Source organism: Myotis davidii, unplaced genomic scaffold, assembly GCF_000327345.1.
Source record: "Myotis davidii unplaced genomic scaffold, ASM32734v1 scaffold470, whole genome shotgun sequence".
In the NCBI taxonomy this organism is placed as follows: domain Eukaryota; kingdom Metazoa; phylum Chordata; class Mammalia; order Chiroptera; family Vespertilionidae; genus Myotis; species Myotis davidii.
Window position 1 is genome coordinate 74,693 of NW_006282125.1, and position 5,089 is coordinate 79,781.

The window sequence follows — 5,089 nt, forward strand, 5'->3', positions numbered from 1 at the left end:
CGATCAGGGCTGGGGCTGGGTGCCAGCAGTGGGTACAAGCGGGGCCAGTACTGACAACAGGTGCAAGAGGCGGGTGGAACCACGGCACGCGGGAGCAAAGAATTTTCAGTAACCACCAGAGGCTCGCCCCGATGACAGCAACCGGCACCCCACTTTGGTCTGGCACCCCTGCTCACCTGCTTCATCATCCTGCCATGGCCGATGCCTGCCCTGTTCCACGCACACCCCCTGGTGGCCAGCACACATCATAGTGACCAGTTGTTCCACCATTCGGTCTATTTGCATATTAGGGTTATATATATATATAACATATTAGGATATAATACACACACACACATACACTAGAGGCCCAGTGCACAAAATTTGTTCACTTGAGGGGGTGGGGGGATTCCTCAACCTGGCATGCTCCCTCTTGCAGTCCGAGAACCCTCGGGTGATGTCCCACAGGGAGCAGGCCTCAGCCGGCAGTCAGACATCCTTAGCGCTGCCGCAGAGGCCGGAGAGGCTCCCACCACCACCGCTGCACTCACCAGCCATGAGCCCAGCTTCTGGCTGAGTGGCACTCCCCCTGTGGGAGCGCACTGACCACCAGAGGGCAGCTCCTGCATTGAGTGTCTGCCCCCTTGGTGGTCAGTGCACATCATGGCGACCAGTTGTTCTGATATTCAGTCGATTTGCATATTGGCCTTTTATTATATAGGATATATATTTTTTAAATATTAAAATAGAATAGGTAAAAAAGGGGTTCTTTTCTATTAAGCCATGATAGGTAGGGTAAAGATAAATGATCCTATGTATGCCTATAATTTATCTTTTTCTGAGTCCTTATTTGAACATTTAAAAAAACAAACTATTGATAAAATTTCAGTGGGTCCAATGTAGAAACAACCAATAAACTGAGGCTGGGATCAGTCACCTTCAGGTGAACATGGGATTCAGAATCAGAAGACTAGAATTCAAGTTCTAGTTCTGTTATTTTTTACACATTAGACCTTGAGCTAATTACTTCATTTCTCTGAGCTTCATTTATAACTTGAACCTCACAAGCTATGAAGATTAAAGTGGCATTTATTATATGGGAAAAGGACATCTGCATATTCTGCATGTTTGTAAAGGGAAACCAACCCAAGAATACAGCAAAATATACAGTTCTATTCATCACAGATAATATCTTCTCATGGAGGAAGTAACACTTTCTCTAGTGAAAGACAAAAAAACACATATTTAACTGAGAAAACTGATTTGCAGAGAGTGAGAACAAAGTTGATAGGACTTTTTAGAAACATTAAGATTCAGAATGGAAAGATAAAGCCTTACTTTGAACTAAAGTTAATGGAAAAGATTTTTATTAAGATGCTACTCACCTATTCATGTAAGTGGCTTACTTTTTCAAAGTGAGGGTGAATATTAGGAGGTTATAGCAATAGCATGGGATAAAAAATTAAGGCTGTAAAACAATTTTGTGGCTTTTTTATAAAATTCAATTCTGAATGTATTTTCAGTTTTATAGTTGATAGCTCTGGTCTGTCCTAACCAGCAGAGTTTTTTTAAAAAGGGGAGGGACAGCGAGACCTTTTATATAGGCATTTGCAAAGTAAATTATATGGTGACAATAGAACCATCTTTCTATCTGCGTGTTACTTTACTGCTTGTCTTAGCTTTGGTTCTCCTCAAAGCATAGCCCCAGATTTGCATGCAGTTTATTTAGGAAAGGATCCCAGGGAACAGGGGTAATGGAGAAATGAAAACACAAGGAAGGAAAGCTAATCAAGGATGGATTGAGTTGGATACCACATAAGCACTAGTGCTTGATCTTGACTTTCTGAGGAGCCTTATGAAATACGAGAGGCCTGTTGCAGGAATATTCCTGCAAGAACAGGGCTTCCTGCAGCTGGAGTGAAGTAGAGAAGGGAGCGAAACCCACTGAGGCAGGCTTCGCTCCCGCTCCGCCGTGCAGCTGTTTATTTTCCCTCCCGCTCTGCCGTCCAGCTGGTTTCCCTCCCGCCTCTGCCGCCTTGGCTCTGTTCCTGTCTCCACCGCCTCTACTTAGCTCCCTTCTGTAGTGCTTCGCTTCCACGTTGTCTTCAGACTTTGCTGCCAGCTGGTATATGTAAATTAACTGCCAGCTTGGTTGGGTTACATTGCATATAGTTGCTCTGATTGGCTGGTGGGTGTAGCAAAGGTAGAGTCAATTAGCATCTTTGTCTTTTATTAGTGTAGACTAGAGGCCCGGTGCACAAAAATCTGTGCACTCGGCAGGGAGGGGTCCCTCAGCCCGGCCTGTGCCCTCTCCTAGTCTGGGACCCCTCAGGAGATAACGACCTGCTGGCTTTGGCCTGCTCCCAGGTGGCAGAGGGCAGGCCCAATCCCTAGGTGCAGCCCCTGGTCGGGCTCAGGGCAGGGCCGACTGGGGAGTTGGGGCACCGCCCCGTCACACTCAAGGCAAGGTCAATGAGGAGGTTGCGGTACCACCCCCGTTACACACACAGCAGGGCCAATGGGGGTTGGGGCGCTGCCCCCTGTCACTCACAGAGCAGGACCCATCAGGGGGGTGGGGCACTGCCCCATCACACACAGAGCAGGACCAATCAGGGGGTTGGGGCGTGGCACCCCCTCACACATAGAGCCACAGGACGATCAGGGGGTTGGGGTGCCTTCCCGTCATGAACAGAGCAGGGCGGATAGGGAGGTTGTGGCCCCGCCCTCTGTCACACACAGAGCCGCAGGGCGATCAGGGGGTTTGGGTGCTGCCCCCTGTCATGCTGATCCAGGTGCCAGGAGGCCTTGCGGCTCTGCTGATCCCGGTGCTGGGAGGCATATTACCCTTTTACTATATAGTATAGAGGCCTGGTGCATGGGTGGGGCTGGCTGGTTTGCCCTGAAGGGTGTCCTGGATCAGGGTGGGGGTCCCCACTGGGGTGCCTGGCCAGCCTGGATGAGGGGATGATGGCTGTTTGCAGCTGGTCACACACCCTTCATGGTGTTGGTTCCCACTGGGGTGCCTGGCCCGTCTGGGTTAGGGGCTGAGGGCTGTTTTCAGGCTGGCGGGGGGCTGGAGCTCCCCGCTGCTCCTTTTTTTTCTTTTTTTTTTTTATTGTGGGCCAGCTTTAGCTCTGACTCCAGCTCTGAGGCCTCTGCTGCTGAAAGCAGGTATCTGGTTTGTTTGGGTTCTATAATCGAAACACTGTATCAACTCCAGCTCTGAGATCCCAGCTTGCTGAAAGCAGGTTTCTGGGGTTTCGTTTAGCTTCTATATTTGTAACTATGTTTCAAACTGCAAGCTCAGAGGCGGGGAACGTTGGTTTCCTCCATCACTGAAGCAAGCAAGCCTCATCTTAGTTTCCAGCTGCCTGGCTGCTGGCCACCATCTTGGCTGGCAGTTAATTTGCATATAGCCCTGATTAGACAATGGGAAGGGTAGCGGACGAAGCTAATTACCATGTTTCTCTTTTATTAGATAGGATGCCTCTGAATTGTTTTTGAAGGAGGGAGGGTGACCCACACCTCTTCCGAGTTATACACCAAGGGTCAAGCAGTTTCTGTAGCTTGTCAGAAGCCAAGAGGCAGGAAGTGAGAGGTCCCTGGAGTAGGAGGCAAGGTACAGTTGTCTAGTCCTACTCCAAATTGTTGATCATGGCAGCAGCTGAAGAAGGTCAAGAGGATTTGAAGTCTCACCATCCTTATAAACGACTTGACTGTTCTAATGCCACCAGAAGTGGTTAAATTGGTATTCACTATGGCACTACAGTAGTTTCTAACGTAATTTACTAGGTAAGTTACGGTTTTTAGATTTTACTTTTAAAAATGTTAAACATTTGAATTTGGAAAATTAACTGATATAGAATACTACATTCCTTATAAATATATATAAATTATCATTTTGTAGACTTGAACCTTTTATCATATGAAGCCTTTTACTATTTTTCTCAGAATTGTAAGGGGCACAAGATAAGAAAAGGAGATGATGAAACTTACTCCAAGGAACATTAGTAATATGGAAAAAAGAGTGCTAGGTTCATAGTCTATTCAAGTTTATAGTTTTGCCTTCTTAGACAACTCACTGACTCTGGTTTTTCCAATGAGGGATAATCAGTCTCTTTCAACTGTAAATGATTCTTGAACAGCAATGCTACTTCAGATGAAGAAACCTAAGCCCAAGGAAACTGGTCATGAGCAAATAAAAGCAGAAGCAAGACTGGACCGTAAGTCTTCGAATCTTAGAAACTGATGGCTATTTCTAGACTTGTCATGAATGAGATCTTGCTATTGTCCATGTTTTAAGGCCATTAGTAGCTACTACCACTTGGTAGGAAGCTAGGAGAAATAGAAACTGAAAAGTCACTCAAGATTGATTAAGAACTGTGCATTAAATCAGGGTGTTCAACTTTTGGGAAAGGAAGCTAAACCAATATTCATCTGACTGCATTTTGGGCTCCTTGTTAAAATTGCAAACTTCTGGCTTTATTTTGTGGCTGTGTTTATCTCTTCAGAAAGAATTAGGAATCAGCGCTTTTAAACCAGCCATTAGGTGATTCTCAAACAGCCTAAAGTTTGAAAACCATTAGTACAGATAAGGGGAAATGGGCAGAAGTACAAAGAGAACGAGCAAGGCCAGATAAAGGGAAAGGAAAGAGAAGAAAATGACAGGACGGCTGAGGAAAAGGATGCGGTATATACGAAAGCACTGTTTCATTTTTATGTCTGTATAACATAAAACTTAAAGCTACAACCTACTTAACAAAGAGAAGCTTATTAACCTTTCTAATGAGCTAGAACATTTGAAAAATTACCTCAAACTTCACACCATTGCTTGAAAATACGTAAGATTTACCCTCTTGGAACAATTGAACAAGCAACATACAAATGTCTGATGACAGCAACAGTCCCAAATTATAAATACATGGTTAGCCTCATATCCGGGTCTGTTTTGTGTCTCCTAATTCTATCTTCTCATTTACCTTTCTCACCTACTTTTACTTGGTTTTATCCTGTTGTATTTCATGTATAAACCTGGGTCATGTTACAGTATATCTTTTCCAGAATCAGACACACACACACCCCATAAATAAAACAAAATAATCCCACAAAC